The following is a 17768-nucleotide window of genomic DNA, read 5'->3' on the forward strand; positions in this document are numbered from 1 at the left end:
CATATTTCTGTCTCTCGCGTAACAGATGGTGTCACGAATCATTACCAGACTGTCCGTGATCCTCCTTCCAGGCACAGCACAGGTCTGATCCGGGTCTATCACTTCCTCTAATACATTTTTCATCCTAAGAGTTAAAATCTTACTAAATTTTAAAATCCACATTCAATAGACCAATAGGCCTCCAATTCTTCAAATCTTGTTTATCGTTTTTTTTTAAATCAAAGAATTATCCCTTGTCTGAAACTTTCAGGCAAGATCTCTTGTTTCCCAAACTCTCTTTAAAAACCAACAGAATATCCTTTGCTATAATATCCCAGAATTTCAAATAAAACCCCAAAGGAAGTCCATCACTCCCTGGGTCCTTCCCTCTTTTAGAACTTTTCATTGCCTTCCCCACCTCCTCTAGAGTTAAATCTTCCTCCAGGTGTTTCCCATTAACCACTTTCCCCTCCAAGGCCCTCTCCAGCTCCTCCATTTTATCTTTCTCCACCTCTCTCCCCATATAGTTCTTTATAAAACCCCTCAGCCACACCCAACTCATCTCCTCAGTAGTTGAGACCACAACACCATCCTTCTTCAACCCTCCCATTGTTTTGCTCCCCTCAACAACCTTTTTGTAAAAGAAACGAGAACATGTTTCATTTTCTTCCAACACCTTAACCCGACTCTGGAATGATTTTTTTACGTTCTCTCTCAAAAATGTCTTTTAATTATTTTTTTTTACCTGATTTATTTCTTCATTAAAGTCAAAACCCCTCTCCCTCAATCAATAATATTGGTTTAATCTTTTACTTAACCCTCCAATTTTCCTCTTTTCCTTTCCAGCCTTCCTCTTGCCCACCATAATAAAGAATTCTTTAATCCTTTTTTTAACTTCTTCCCACCACTGCCCTTCTGTTTCAAAACACCCCTTCAGAGATCTCCATTCCTCATACCTCACCTGGAATAAGGCTTCTATAGCCTTATCCTCTAACAGTGAAATATTTAGCTTCCACACACCCTTCCCCAAAGTGACACATGCAACCAAATCAATTTTTACATTTAAAACCAAGTGATCCGAAAAGAAGACTGGACTCACTGCCGACTCACAAAAACAGTCAATTCTCGAACTTTGTGTTCCATTATCCCTCACCCATGTGAACCCCTTATCATCAGGCTTGTGCTTACGAAATAAATCAATCAATTTAAAATCTTTAACAATCTCGTTTAGTACCAGCGAGGATTTATCCAATTTGAAGCCATCCTTTATAGGTGCTTTCTCCTCCTTCCTAAGAACACAATTAAAATCACCTGCTAATACCGCTGTTTTATTCCTCACTAAAACACCTCTTAAATCATTGAATAACTCAGTTCGCTCATGTACATTTGGTGATGCATATACATTAACAAAAACACAATCTTTCCCCATATAACAAATGTCTACTTTTAAAAGTCTCCCAGACTTCACCACAGTACTCCCTTTCACCACCAAATTCCTATTTTTAATTAAAATGGCTACCCCATCAGATTTATTTTCATCAGACCACTCCAAAAGGATGGCCCATATTTCCTTTTTTTCCATGTCCAAATAATTCTCCTTTAAAAGGAAAACCACAGTCCTGTAACATAAACACATCAAAATTCTGACTGCCTAAAAAGGACAAAACAGCCTCACCCCTCAAGCTGCTCTTCATACTCCTTACATTTATAGTAGCCACTGAAAGCACCATAATAAAAATAAATAAACATCCATTTTAAATCCTGTTCTTTCACAGGATAGTCCTCTCTTTCTGAACCTGAGGGGGAAGACACACCCTCAACCCCAACATCACAACACACCACCCCATCATCCTGAGTCACAATAATTTTTTTTCTGATCAGTTTCCTCAAAAGAATCATATTTCCTTTTTGTTGAATTTTCCAGTTCCTTCATTTCAAAGTCCCTGCTTTCATCCTCGCTCCCCAATGAGGACTCCAAACATAGCAACGAATCACTTGCAGTACTACAAGGACTGCTGGGAATTATGCACCCCTCCTGCTGCAACTCTCCACCAGCCAGCGCCCTACCAGGCCCCGCCTCTGGCTTCTCACTTTCAGCTGCACCTGTTTCATCCTCAATTACCTTCTGCCCCTCAAGACCAATCACCTTAGCATTCCCCAAATTTGAATCTGACTCCACCCTATCCTCTTCCACCTCCTCACCTGATGAAGACACAACCAAATCCTCAACCAAACACCCTTTCAAAACGACTTTGTCCTTGTCCTGAACCTCTTTCCCTACATCCTCAGTATTACTTTTTTCCCCAACCTCACCATCTTTAACCACCGCCACACCTGCATTGTTGTAATCCTCTTTCAACATGTTAACATATGATTTGGGGCAGTTCCTAAACAAATGAGATGTTTCACCGCACAAATTGCACTTCCTTTTATTCGTACATTCAGCATAGACATGGCCGACACCCCTACACTTTTTGCATATTATCTGTTTACAAGCCTCACAAAGGTGCCCCATTTCTCCACAGTTTCTACACAACTTTGGCTGACCCTGATAGTATACCAGCCCTCTATTTTCACCAAGCACAATAGTCTGAGGAATATGCTCCAAACCGCCATACCCCCCCCCATAGTCTGGTCTCTGTACTACTGGAATCTTCCAGGAACAAGTCCAAATCCCCTCTGCATCCATCACATTCACAGGTGACCCTTTAACTGTACAAAAACGCGCTAACCAAGTAGCCACATCCTCTGCTTCCACTAGCTCATTGAACATCTTTACAAACACAGTTTTCACCCCAGTGTAACTTAACCTCTCTACATTAAACTCACTCAACAAACCCTCATATCTCTCTTCCTCATACCTTCTCCAAAAATATTCCATGACAGAAGAACTCACATCCCACCCCCTCCCTCCTGGAAGATTAATAAGACAAAAGATATCACCAGGCTTAAGGCCCAGCTCTTTCTGTAAAACCCCCTTGGAAAAATCAGTTCTAGTGACCTCTAAACGCTCACTTTCTTTCAAACAAAACCTAGCACAATGGTCCCTCCGCACCCCTACCCTAGTAGCGGCCATCACCGCAAAATTAGAAGAAAAAAAACGCCACCAAAAAAAGATAAGCCCCCGAAGGGACTTACCCCCCCAGCTTCCTTCCTCTGTCCTGTCCTACTCTCTCCTCACAGCAACAGCAAAGAACCAAACCAGAACCTGGGGGAACAAAACAAAAACAAATTATATAACACAAAAATATACAATTTTCAAATAAGTTTCCGCAACCAAATGCTATCGCTTCCAACCAAGAGATTCCCCACACGCAGATACTTCACTTGATCTGAGCCAAGAGGCCGAGAAGCGATGGCGACTTGGCCCTTGCCCGGGGCCCCCCAGCCCGGACGGCACAGGGGGATTCAAAGGTGGGTGCAAAATTTCAAGCACAAGCAGACTCCAAAAAAACAAAACAAAGCAAAAACACACACATAACACCAAAAACAAAACATAAACTGGCGGAGTGCGTCTTACAAATAGTCATGCCAAGCTGCTATGCTGTGCAAGGTGCCTTGGGTAACTACAACTGTGCCTCGCTGGCTGGCTAAGAAGGACCTGGCATAGGGACATGTTCCACCACACTTGTCTGGTTAGCTGCATGCTCCCAGGAAACAAACTGCTGCTGTCTACATCATCACCACATGTGAAAGAGAGAGGAAAAAAAGAAGTAAAACGGCGGGAAAACTTGCATCAACACTGGCACTCTCCCTCCAGCAGGGGTAGACAAAATGCTCACAGGAGAGATCCAGATCTGACTTTGACCAACGTTAGAGAAAGGTGTGCACTGTTCGCGGAGGTACTGCAATACCGGGCCGATGCGTGGAGTGGACGGAGCAAGCCCCTGTTCCATCTCCCGATTCCAAAAATCAATTTAATATATGGTCCCCTGATAGGGAACGTATCAGATATTAAACTGATAAGAACAGATTTTTTTTATTATAAAAATTCCACACATTTATTATACAAACAATTTTCCAAATATATAGTCACATACATCAATAATTACAATATAAACAAACCCTTCCACCTTTCTCTTGCTGAATTATACCCCCATTTCAACACATCCCTTTTAACTCTACCCCTTATGTCACTACACACACTTTCAATTATTACCTCCCCTTTTATCTCTGTTATTTTTAATCAGTTTATTTCTACATTCCCATAATTCAACCTTAATTAAACTGAGAATTAACCATAACAGCCATTGTTTTGTTTTTGTGGCACTCTTCACAAACCCTTTCAATATTACATCGTATGACAGCTTCGTTCCTGGTACCACCTTGTCTATGATCACTCTGGTTTTATTCCATACTGTTGCTGCAAATGGACATTCCCAAAACACATGTTCCTGTGTTTCTTCCACAAAACATGTTCCCCTAGGACAAAAAGCATTTCTGGTCAGTTTATGTCTGAATAACACCTCCCTTACAGCCATCCTGTTATGAAGCATCATCCAATTTAAATCTTTTAGGTTATTATCTAGCCCCTTTGGCTGAATATTTCCCCAAGTCTCAGGGGTCACTGAACTGTATTCGTTATTATAAAATACTTTCACAGATTTCTTTATACAGTTCTTTATGCTCTGTGCAGATCTCTACCTCTTTACAGACTGGATTCTGCTTCAGCCACTTCACCGCATGTTGATAATGTCCTGGTAATTGCTCCGCTCTTGGTCCCATGTTATTTATTTTAACAAAATGTCTCATTGTAAATGAAAACCATAATCTAACAAAAAACTGAAAATTATGTTTAAATTCACCTTGCAAAGCTTTACATAAATTTGCCACAAATAAACAATCTAATTTCACAGGAATGTGAGGAACATCCCTCCCTCCTTTCTCCACAGCCTTATACATCTCCCCTCTCTTGATGTACTCATATTTCCCTCCCCACATAAACTCAAATCATACGAATAACACTTCTCCTATATCTTGGAGGCAACGGATATACATACGCTAGGTACAACAGAGAAGGTAACACATCTGTTTTTAGAACCAACACCTTCCCCATATAGGTCAGTTTCCTTGCTTTCCACATATTTAACTTTTTATTCATTTTAACAATTTTGTCTGCCCAATTCTTTAAATCACTACCCCTTTGATAGAAATTAACCCCTAATCTTTAAATCCCATCTGAAACTATGTTCAATCCCAAAGGTGTTTCCTTCCTGTTTTCCCAAGCTCCCAAGAACATGACTTTTGTTTTACTCAAGTTTACCTTTGAACCTGATGCTAAAGAAAACAAGTCCATTAACTGAAATGCTCTCCTTATATCATTATCAGACTCTAAGTATAAACTTGTGTCATCTGCATACTGTGCAATTTTTAATTCCACACCCCCACTCCCTGGAATAATTAACCCCTTCACTCCCTTATCTGCTCTCAGTGCTGCAGCGTAAGGTTCCATGAACAATACATAAAGTAAGGGGGATAGCGGACACCCCTGTCTCACCCCCGACCTTTGTTGAATTAGCTTCCCCAAGTGCCCATTCACATTGACTTTACTCACTACATCTTTATACATTATTCCTAACCGTTTGATTAAATGACACCCAAAACCTAACCTCTCCAAAATTCTAAATAAAAACCGGTGGTTGACCCTATCAAATGCCTTTTCTTGATCAAGGCTCACTAAAATTAATGGAATATTCCTGTCCTGTACCCACCAAATTACATCTCTAGTCAATTGCAAATTCCATTGCGCTGATCTTCCCACTACCCCACATGTCTGGTCTTTATGTACAATGAAACCCATCACCCCCCTTAACCTATTAGTTACTGTCTTTGCTAAAATTTTATAATCCACATTTAATAAGGTCACAGGCCTCCAGTTTTTCAAATCCTTAATGTCCCCCTTTTTATATAATAAAGAATTAATCCCTTCCTTCATTGATTTTGACAATTCTCCTCTGTCAAACACTTCCTTTATTACCTCTTTAAACACTGGACCAATAATGTCCTAGAAAGCCCAATAAAACTCTCTAGGCAGTCCATCTGACCCTGGCCCTTTATTGTTTTTCATCTCATTTACAGCTGCTGTTAACTCGCTCAACTCAATAACCTTCTCCAATTCAATTTTACTCTTTTCCGGCACTCTAGATCCCAAATTATTTAAAAATGTATCTCCTGCTTTATCATCTATTTTCCTTTCTGAAAACAACTCCTCATAAAAATAACTTGCACTATCTACCATAGACTCATTATCCGATACCTCCCTTCCATCTTTATCTCTTAATGCCTCAATCATTCTTTTCTTTTGTTTCTCCCTCATAGGCTTGAAAAACTGATGACAACATTTTTCATTAGTCTCATAAAAGACTAGTTGGCTTCTAAACATGAATTTAGCAACTCTGTTACTATAAATCTCCTTTAACCTCTCCTTACAAAAACTATACTGCTCCCAATCCATATTCCCCTGTGGCAATGCGCCCCGCCCCTGTGTGCATTTGTGTGTTGTGTTGTATGGTGCGTGTGGTAATGTTGGTGTATAGTCATTGGTACACGGGATATAAACGGGTCTGTGTTTCACGTGTATTTAAAAATGTATAATTGTATTTAGGCACGGGATTGCACATCACTGCACATGCATTTAAAGTAAGTAATATGCGCGCACGAGGTTGTACGTAATTCATTCACGTGCTGGGATTCAAGTGAATAATTAATTAGTAATTGAATCCCAGCACAACAGTATAAACAGATGCACGTTTCATTCACTCGGGGTGGTGTGTTCGGTGAGTGGAGAACGGGATTGGAGATGGAAGTAATTGTTAAGAATAGAAGCTCACCGTGTTTGTCTGTGTAGTCCGTTTTGTTTGTCTCTTTATTTTGGCGTGAAGTGCCGTGTCCTGTGTTTTGTGTTCAACCCTTTTATTTTCTGTTCTGTGTAGTTATTAAATGCTGAGCGAAAGCATTCTCAGCTTCACCAAACTCTGCATCTCTCTCTGTTTATTTTCCTGTTTCTGGTCTGATGCCACCCACTCCGGCCGTCTTTGTGACACGTGGTGTCAGAACCGGGACGACAGCGCCTCCAGGACTCAGGCCAGAGCAGGAACCGCATTTTTTGGGGGGAAAAAAAAAATTGATTACAAAAATATATATATATAAATAAATAAAATGGGATGGAAGGAGGATAAAGAGGTGAAGGACAGGGAGGAGGAGTGCCGCCTAAGGGCCTGAGTGGGAGGAGCCCGAGCGTCCTACGCCTGAGTGGGAGGAGCCCGAGCGTCCTAAGCTCAAGAGGGGGGAGTCGGTGCGTCCACAGCCCAAAAGGGAGGAGTCGGTGCGTCCACAGCCCAAAAGGGAGGAGTCGGTGTGTCCACAGCCCGAAGAGAGGGAAGTCGGGGCTTCCACAGCCCTAGGACCCAAGCTGCCAGCAGAGGGAGAATGCCTGCTGGTTCCACCTCCACCAGCAGAAGAACAATGCCTGCTGTCCCCATCTACACCAGCAGAGGAACAAGGCCTGCTGTCCCAGTGTCCACCAGCAGAGGAAGCATGCCTGTTGGTTCACCTGCTGCTGCCGTCCCAAGAGCCAGAAGGGGAGGAGTTACAAGCTCAACCCCCTGAATTTTTCTGGGGGGGGGAGAAGGGCAGGATGCTGGTGTCCCCCAGTAGCCTCTATTTATGCTGCTGAAGGGAGCATGGCACACACCAGCCCAGCCGCTACAGCAGAGGGAGCCAGCACAGCCACAGCCTCCCTCTGAGTGGCCAGCATCCGCCCCATCGCCACTGCCGCCACACCAGTCCCCTGCAAGAGAGGCAGAGCCACACCAGTCCCCTGCAAGAGAGGCAGAGCCACACCAGTCCCCTGCAACGTCAGGAGACTACACGCTGCTCCCCACCTCCATCGTCAGGAGACTACACGCTGCTCCCACCTCCACCGCTTCCGCCACTAGGAGCAGAGCAGCAGGAGCTGCCTCTGCCTCCACCACTGCCAGGAGCTGAGCAGCAGGAGCTGCCTCTGCCTCCGCCACCTCCACCGGCAGGAGCAGAGCAGCAGGAGCTGCCTCTGCCTCCGCCATATCCACCAGCAGAGGGTGAATGCCTGCTGGGTCCCTGTCCACCAGCAGAGGGTGAATACCTGCTGGGTTCCCGTCCACCAGCAGAGGATGAATACCTGCTGGTATCACTTCCCCCACCAGCAGAGGATGAATACCTGCTGGTATCACTTCCCCCACCAGCAGAGGATGAATGCCTGCTGGTATCACTTTCCCCACCATCACGAGGAGAGCAGCGGGAGCTGCCTCTGCCTCCATCACCATCAGGGGGAGAGTAGCAGGAGCTGCCTCTCCCTTCACCAGAAGGATCAGGATTAGATGCTGGCGGTCCTCGGCAGCCCTTACATAGGCTGCTGAGGGAAGCACGGGGAAGAACCGCCCGGCCGCAGAGGTCGAGAAGAGGGCCAACACCCGCACCCCAGCTTGTCCTGACTCCCTGCCTCGCTTCGCCCAAGGATGCCTGCCACGCTTCGCCCAAGGATGCCTGCCACGCTTCGCCCAAGGATGCCTGCCACGCTTCGCCCAAGGATGCCTGCCATGCTTCGCCCAAGGATGCCTGCCACGCTTCGCCCGGGGTTGCCAGCCACTCCGCATCGCCTGGGGTTGCCAGCCGCTCCGCATCGCCTGGGGTTGCCAGCCGCTCCGCATCGCCTGGGGCTGCCAGTTGCTCCGCATCGCAGCAGGAAGTACTGTGGCCGGAACCCCACCAAGGGGAGCTGCTGGCCACGAAGAAGGTGGGGGAGGTCAGGAGACCTGCTCCCACTGCAGCAGTTTCGCTGCCGGAGATCGTGGGGGAGGTCCGGAGACCTGCTCCCACTGCAGCAGTTTCGCTGCCGGAGATCGTGGGGTAGGTCTGGAGACCTGCTCCCACTGCAGCTTCTTCGCTACCGGAAGTACTGTGGTCGGAGCCCCACAAAGGGGAGCTACCAGCTACGAAGAAAAGGGGAGAGGTCAGGAGACCAGCATCCCCCGCAGCAATTTCGCTGCAGGAGTGGACCAGCATGCTGTCAGCCATGCCACTACCAGCAGGGGTGCTGACAGCATTGCCAGCCATGGGCCCACTGAAGCCTCCCTTCCCAGCCCGAGACTTTGTTCTGGACTGCTGGGTTTTTAAGGGGGGAGGTGGCCGTTGAGGCCATGTGTGCTGCGCACAAGGGGGGGTATATGTGGCAATGCGCCCCACCCCTGTGTGCATTTGTGTGTTGTGTTGTATGGTGCGTGTGGTAATGTTGGTGTATAGTCATTGGTACACGGGATATAAACGGGTCTGTGTTTCACGTGTATTTAAAAATGTATAATTGTATTTAGGCACGGGATTGCACATCACTGCACATGCATTTAAAGTAAGTAATATGCGCGCACAAGGTTGTACGTAATTAATTCACGTGCTGGGATTCAAGTGAATAATTAGTAATTGAATCCCAGCACAACAGTATAAATAGATGCACGTTTCCCAGGAAGGGAAAGGCAGATTCTGTAAGCGATCAAACCTGTTTCCATGCTCTATCCCCTCCCCTTCCTTTGCTTTCTTCACTTTTGCTAGCTTTTGTTCAGCTGCCTTCCTCTCATTCCCAGAATCTTTTTTCCTTTTCCCACTTTTCTTGTCCACATCCATCCAGCCCTCCTCCTTGCTTGTTTCTTGGTTCAGCTCCACCTTTTCCTCCTAGCATTTCCCTACTCGCCTCAATCTCCTCCCGCTCAGCCTCTTGAACAGTTTGCCGAGCTTCCTCTTGGCCAGGCACTCTGCTTAACTCTGACTGAACCCCACTGCCACTTGAAATCACCTTATGCACAGCCACATTTTCCTCCTGTGCTTCGCTTACATCAACGGGACCACCCCTTGGCTCTCCCCCATCTTGCTGCTCGTTTTCTGGTTCCTTTTCTTGGTCCTCTCTAATCACCTCTGCAAAGGACCTTTTCTTCTGTGGGCATTGTCTAAAGAGATGCTCATCAGATCCACAAATATTAAATTTTTTAACAAACGGACAGTCCTTTGTTTCATGGCCCAACTCCTCGCAGTTCCTACAACGAACTTGATTACAATGCATTTCTGTGTGACCAAAGGACATGCATTTTCGGCAGTATAGCGGTTGGCCAGAATAAAACAAGTAGCCTCTGTTGGGCCCAATAGAAAAGTTTGCCAGAGGGTGCCTATACCCATCGAAACCCTTGGCGTCTTGCCTTAATAACACTTTGAATTGTCTCTTGTCATTCCAGATTCCCAATAGATCTCTCTGATAAACTGCACTCACTAGTACATCGCAGTATTTCCCCAGAAAAGCTTCAATATCCCAGTCAGATGCATAAGGATTAAACATGTGGACTGTTATAACTCTGAAATTGCGATTCCATAATGATTCAGCAGCATAATCCTTCACAGGAGCTTTCATTGAGTACACTTTGTATCTATCCCAAAATGTCATAAAGATCTTCAGAGTCAAAAGTAACATCTACAAACCTTGCCGCTGAATTCATCTGGATACAAAAGAAATCCATAGCTTCAAATCCAAGGCTCGCCATCAAAATCTTCTCCACAAATTCTATTCTTCCTGGGAAATCCACTCCCATATCTCCTCTCCATCTCAACCGAACTGTGTTCCATAGTCCAGCCCTTGAAGCCGACCGATTAGCAGATGTCTTGTCCATCCTCTCCTCCTCGTATCACTCTCTTCTATCACTCTCTGCGGTCATGCCACATGAAAACGATCTTAGCCAAGAGGCCGAGAAGCTATGGCGACTTGGCCCTTGCCCGGGGCCACCCAGCCCGGACGGCACAGGGGGATTCAAAGGTGGGTGCAAAATTTCAAGCACAAGCAGACTCCAAAAAAAAACTGTCTGCTGCTTCCAGAGGGGAAATGTGCAATTTAAGCAGGAGAACACAAAACAAAGCAAAAACACACACATAACACCAAAAACAAAACATAAACTGGCGGAGTGCATCTTACAAATAGTCATGCCAAACTGCTATGCTGTGCAAGGTGCCTTGGGTCACTACAACTGTGCCTCGCTGGCTGGCTGGCTAAGAAGGACCTGGCATAGGGACATGTTCCACCACACTTGTCTGGTTAGCTGCATGCTCCCAGGAAACAAACTGCTGCTGTCTACATCATCACCACATGTGAATAAAAGAAAGAAAGAAAGCAAGAAAGAAAGAGAGAAAGAAAGAGAGAAAGAGAGAAAGAAAGAAAGAAAGAGAGAGAGAGAGAAAAAAAGTAAAACGGCGGGAAAACTTGCATCAACACTGGCACTCTCCCTCCAGCAGGGGTAGACAAAATGCTCACAGGAGAGATCCAGATCTGACTTTGACCAACGTTAGAGAAAGGTGTGCAACGTTCCCGGAGGTACTGCAATACCGGGCTGATGCGTGGAGTGGACGGAGCAAGCCCCTGTTCCATCTCCCGATTCCAAAAATCAATTTAATATATGGTCCCCTGATAGGGGACGTATCAGATATTAAACTGATAAGAACAGCTTTTTTATTATTGTATTAATTAAATATTCACAATACCGTATCAGTTACAATACCCTCTAGACAAATCAGCACATATCAAATCACAATTCATTTCCATATATCCTTTTATATTACTAAATACGGACATATTACATAATTATACATACATTCCATCCACATAGTTCCAAAACATTTTGTACAGGCAAGTGTATGTCCTTAAAGAACATCCTTCACCCTGACCCCATGAAACCACACCCAGACCCATCAGCCAGCCCGGTGACCCAATCCATCCCATCTTCCCATTGTTCCAGATGCCATTCCATCTTCACCTTCTCCAGGTCTCCAGCAGACACATCTTGCAATACATAATCTTTCACAATAGACAGCGCAAGTTGTTTTGTTTCAATTAGTCAAAAGTTTATTTTGCAGCACCAACAAGTTCCTTACTTTCCAGATTGCATCCTTTACACAGGTAATCACAACCCATATTTTGAACCAAAGTCCTTTGGGAAAAACTTTTTTACTTATCCCGTTGAGCACCATCATATCATCCAAGATATTACTATCCAGAAACAGGTCAGTGAAACCTACTACTTCTCTCCATAGATCTGTTGCAAAATGGCATTCTCGAAACAAATGCAGGCATGTCTCCTCCGCCCCACAGCCCTCTCTGGGGCAGGTTCTTGAGAGATTCCTTGCATTCAACATTACTCTCACACGCAGGATATCATGGGCCACCAGCCAGGACAGGTCACGATGCCGGTTTACTAGGCCAGGATGGGCCACGTTCCTCCACACCCCCTTTGGGTCGGCAACAATAGCACCCTTGACTGGACACATTTGTTCCCTCCTGTACAAAAACAGTTTTTTTTTTATTATTTAAAAACACATTCTTCCCACACTTCTCCATATCTCAGTCTTTTAATAATCTTTTAATAATTGCATAGTGATACAGTATCTCAAACTCAGTGGGAACAGTCAATGAGATATTAATTATTTTCAGACTCCTGAGATACAATCCCAAAAAAAACCTAACAAAAAATGCCCCCTTACAGACTCCATTTACGCACATATCAAAATGAAGACATACATACTTAATCATTAAAAACATGAATATATCTGGCAACCCTTTACCGCCCTTTATCTTCCCTTTACCCACAATCTCCCTTCTCAATCTCTCCCATTTTGATCCCCAGAAGAACTGGAACAGCTCTCTCCTGAGAACACAAACCGTCTGCTTGGCTGGAGGAAAAATCATAGAGGTATACAACAAAATAGGCAAAATGACAGCTTTTAACAATCAGAACCTTCCCTTCCAGTGTGAGGTTCCGCAACTTCCAGTATCCCAACTTCTTGACCTTTCCACCCACCTCCTCACAATTCTTAGTTCCATCACCTACAGCCCCAAAATTGACCCCCAATATTTTAATACAGTCTCTCTTTACATTTAAGTCCTTCCCGACCGCCGTATCCCACTTCCCATAAAACATAATTTCACTCTTCTCTTTGTTTAGCTTGGACCCAGAAGCCTTACAAAATTGTTCTGTTATAGCTAAAACTTTACTCACAGATGGTTCGTCAACACAAACAACATTCACATCGTCCATGTAAAGGGCACACTTGACTTCCATCCCCCCACTCCCTGGGATTCTAAAACCAGTGATATTTTTCTCCTTTCTCAGAACCTGCGCTAGAGGTTCCATACAGCATATAAACAGTAAGGGGGATAACGGACACCCTTGCCTAACACCACAGTTTATTCCAACTGTTTTTGACAAAACCCCATTTATCAATATCCTGCTCTCAATCCCTTTGTACAGCAGACTCACACAGGCTAGAAACCTCTCCAGAAACCCCATCTTTAGCAGAATATGAAACATAAACTGGTGCGAGATCCGATCGTAAGCCTTATCCAAATCTAAATTTAATAAACAGATCCTCATATTTCTGTCTCTCGCGTAACAGATGGTGTCACGAATCATTACCAGACTGTCCGTGATCCTCCTTCCAGGCACAGCACAGGTCTGATCCGGGTCTATCACTTCCTCTAATACATTTTTCATCCTAAGAGTTAAAATCTTACTAAATTTTAAAATCCACATTCAATAGACCAATAGGCCTCCAATTCTTCAAATCTTGTTTATCGTTTTTTTTTAAATCAAAGAATTATCCCTTGTCTGAAACTTTCAGGCAAGATCTCTTGTTTCCCAAACTCTCTTTAAAAACCAACAGAATATCCTTTGCTATAATATCCCAGAATTTCAAATAAAACCCCAAAGGAAGTCCATCACTCCCTGGGTCCTTCCCTCTTTTAGAACTTTTCATTGCCTTCCCCACCTCCTCTAGAGTTAAATCTTCCTCCAGGTGTTTCCCATTAACCACTTTCCCCTCCAAGGCCCTCTCCAGCTCCTCCATTTTATCTTTCTCCACCTCTCTCCCCATATAGTTCTTTATAAAACCCCTCAGCCACACCCAACTCATCTCCTCAGTAGTTGAGACCACAACACCATCCTTCTTCAACCCTCCCATTGTTTTGCTCCCCTCAACAACCTTTTTGTAAAAGAAACGAGAACATGTTTCATTTTCTTCCAACACCTTAACCCGACTCTGGAATGATTTTTTTACGTTCTCTCTCAAAAATGTCTTTTAATTATTTTTTTTTACCTGATTTATTTCTTCATTAAAGTCAAAACCCCTCTCCCTCAATCAATAATATTGGTTTAATCTTTTACTTAACCCTCCAATTTTCCTCTTTTCCTTTCCAGCCTTCCTCTTGCCCACCATAATAAAGAATTCTTTAATCCTTTTTTTAACTTCTTCCCACCACTGCCCTTCTGTTTCAAAACACCCCTTCAGAGATCTCCATTCCTCATACCTCACCTGGAATAAGGCTTCTATAGCCTTATCCTCTAACAGTGAAATATTTAGCTTCCACACACCCTTCCCCAAAGTGACACATGCAACCAAATCAATTTTTACATTTAAAACCAAGTGATCCGAAAAGAAGACTGGACTCACTGCCGACTCACAAAAACAGTCAATTCTCGAACTTTGTGTTCCATTATCCCTCACCCATGTGAACCCCTTATCATCAGGCTTGTGCTTACGAAATAAATCAATCAATTTAAAATCTTTAACAATCTCGTTTAGTACCAGCGAGGATTTATCCAATTTGAAGCCATCCTTTATAGGTGCTTTCTCCTCCTTCCTAAGAACACAATTAAAATCACCTGCTAATACCGCTGTTTTATTCCTCACTAAAACACCTCTTAAATCATTGAATAACTCAGTTCGCTCATGTACATTTGGTGATGCATATACATTAACAAAAACACAATCTTTCCCCATATAACAAATGTCTACTTTTAAAAGTCTCCCAGACTTCACCACAGTACTCCCTTTCACCACCAAATTCCTATTTTTAATTAAAATGGCTACCCCATCAGATTTATTTTCATCAGACCACTCCAAAAGGATGGCCCATATTTCCTTTTTTTCCATGTCCAAATAATTCTCCTTTAAAAGGAAAACCACAGTCCTGTAACATAAACACATCAAAATTCTGACTGCCTAAAAAGGACAAAACAGCCTCACCCCTCAAGCTGCTCTTCATACTCCTTACATTTATAGTAGCCACTGAAAGCACCATAATAAAAATAAATAAACATCCATTTTAAATCCTGTTCTTTCACAGGATAGTCCTCTCTTTCTGAACCTGAGGGGGAAGACACACCCTCAACCCCAACATCACAACACACCACCCCATCATCCTGAGTCACAATAATTTTTTTTCTGATCAGTTTCCTCAAAAGAATCATATTTCCTTTTTGTTGAATTTTCCAGTTCCTTCATTTCAAAGTCCCTGCTTTCATCCTCGCTCCCCAATGAGGACTCCAAACATAGCAATGAATCACTTGCAGTACTACAAGGACTGCTGGGAATTATGCACCCCTCCTGCTGCAACTCTCCACCAGCCAGCGCCCTACCAGGCCCCGCCTCTGGCTTCTCACTTTCAGCTGCACCTGTTTCATCCTCAATTACCTTCTGCCCCTCAAGACCAATCACCTTAGCATTCCCCAAATTTGAATCTGACTCCACCCTATCCTCTTCCACCTCCTCACCTGATGAAGACACAACCAAATCCTCAACCAAACACCCTTTCAAAACGACTTTGTCCTTGTCCTGAACCTCTTTCCCTACATCCTCAGTATTACTTTTTTCCCCAACCTCACCATCTTTAACCACCGCCACACCTGCATTGTTGTAATCCTCTTTCAACATGTTAACATATGATTTGGGGCAGTTCCTAAACAAATGAGATGTTTCACCGCACAAATTGCACTTCCTTTTATTCGTACATTCAGCATAGACATGGCCGACACCCCTACACTTTTTGCATATTATCTGTTTACAAGCCTCACAAAGGTGCCCCATTTCTCCACAGTTTCTACACAACTTTGGCTGACCCTGATAGTATACCAGCCCTCTATTTTCACCAAGCACAATAGTCTGAGGAATATGCTCCAAACCGCCATACCCCCCCCCATAGTCTGGTCTCTGTACTACTGGAATCTTCCAGGAACAAGTCCAAATCCCCTCTGCATCCATCACATTCACAGGTGACCCTTTAACTGTACAAAAACGCGCTAACCAAGTAGCCACATCCTCTGCTTCCACTAGCTCATTGAACATCTTTACAAACACAGTTTTCACCCCAGTGTAACTTAACCTCTCTACATTAAACTCACTCAACAAACCCTCATATCTCTCTTCCTCATACCTTCTCCAAAAATATTCCATGACAGAAGAACTCACATCCCACCCCCTCCCTCCTGGAAGATTAATAAGACAAAAGATATCACCAGGCTTAAGGCCCAGCTCTTTCTGTAAAACCCCCTTGGAAAAATCAGTTCTAGTGACCTCTAAACGCTCACTTTCTTTCAAACAAAACCTAGCACAATGGTCCCTCCGCACCCCTACCCTAGTAGCGGCCATCACCGCAAAATTAGAAGAAAAAAAACGCCACCAAAAAAAGATAAGCCCCCGAAGGGACTTACCCCCCCAGCTTCCTTCCTCTGTCCTGTCCTACTCTCTCCTCACAGCAACAGCAAAGAACCAAACCAGAACCTGGGGGAACAAAACAAAAACAAATTATATAACACAAAAATATACAATTTTCAAATAAGTTTCCGCAACCAAATGCTATCGCTTCCAACCAAGAGATTCCCCACACGCAGGTACTTCACTTGATCTGAGCCAAGAGGCCGAGAAGCGATGGCGACTTGGCCCTTGCCCGGGGCCCCCCAGCCCGGACGGCACAGGGGGATTCAAAGGTGGGTGCAAAATTTCAAGCACAAGCAGACTCCAAAAAAACAAAACAAAGCAAAAACACACACATAACACCAAAAACAAAACATAAACTGGCGGAGTGCGTCTTACAAATAGTCATGCCAAGCTGCTATGCTGTGCAAGGTGCCTTGGGTAACTACAACTGTGCCTCGCTGGCTGGCTAAGAAGGACCTGGCATAGGGACATGTTCCACCACACTTGTCTGGTTAGCTGCATGCTCCCAGGAAACAAACTGCTGCTGTCTACATCATCACCACATGTGAAAGAGAGAGGAAAAAAAGAAGTAAAACGGCGGGAAAACTTGCATCAACACTGGCACTCTCCCTCCAGCAGGGGTAGACAAAATGCTCACAGGAGAGATCCAGATCTGACTTTGACCAACGTTAGAGAAAGGTGTGCACTGTTCGCGGAGGTACTGCAATACCGGGCCGATGCGTGGAGTGGACGGAGCAAGCCCCTGTTCCATCTCCCGATTCCAAAAATCAATTTAATATATGGTCCCCTGATAGGGAACGTATCAGATATTAAACTGATAAGAACAGATTTTTTTTATTATAAAAATTCCACACATTTATTATACAAACAATTTTCCAAATATATAGTCACATACATCAATAATTACAATATAAACAAACCCTTCCACCTTTCTCTTGCTGAATTATACCCCCATTTCAACACATCCCTTTTAACTCTACCCCTTATGTCACTACACACACTTTCAATTATTACCTCCCCTTTTATCTCTGTTATTTTTAATCAGTTTATTTCTACATTCCCATAATTCAACCTTAATTAAACTGAGAATTAACCATAACAGCCATTGTTTTGTTTTTGTGGCACTCTTCACAAACCCTTTCAATATTACATCGTATGACAGCTTCGTTCCTGGTACCACCTTGTCTATGATCACTCTGGTTTTATTCCATACTGTTGCTGCAAATGGACATTCC

The 17768-nt window shown here is 44.0% G+C and overlaps 2 non-coding genes and 1 pseudogene across 2 annotated transcripts; all 3 read right to left on the minus strand.

Annotated features, from left to right (window-relative positions):
- Positions 1–3799: 3799 nt before the first annotated feature.
- LOC131738520 (U2 spliceosomal RNA) lies at positions 3800–3984 on the minus strand. The gene has a single exon (XR_009330003.1). It is a non-coding gene; the product is annotated as a U2 spliceosomal RNA (small nuclear RNA).
- A 7353-nt stretch (positions 3985–11337) lies between these two features.
- LOC131738529 (U2 spliceosomal RNA) lies at positions 11338–11517 on the minus strand (annotated as a pseudogene).
- A 5691-nt stretch (positions 11518–17208) lies between these two features.
- On the minus strand, positions 17209–17393 carry LOC131738521 (U2 spliceosomal RNA). The gene has a single exon (XR_009330004.1). It is a non-coding gene; the product is annotated as a U2 spliceosomal RNA (small nuclear RNA).
- Positions 17394–17768: the final 375 nt, after the last annotated feature.

The sequence above is a fragment of the Acipenser ruthenus genome, chromosome 10, assembly GCF_902713425.1.
Source record: "Acipenser ruthenus chromosome 10, fAciRut3.2 maternal haplotype, whole genome shotgun sequence".
NCBI classification, from domain to species: domain Eukaryota; kingdom Metazoa; phylum Chordata; class Actinopteri; order Acipenseriformes; family Acipenseridae; genus Acipenser; species Acipenser ruthenus.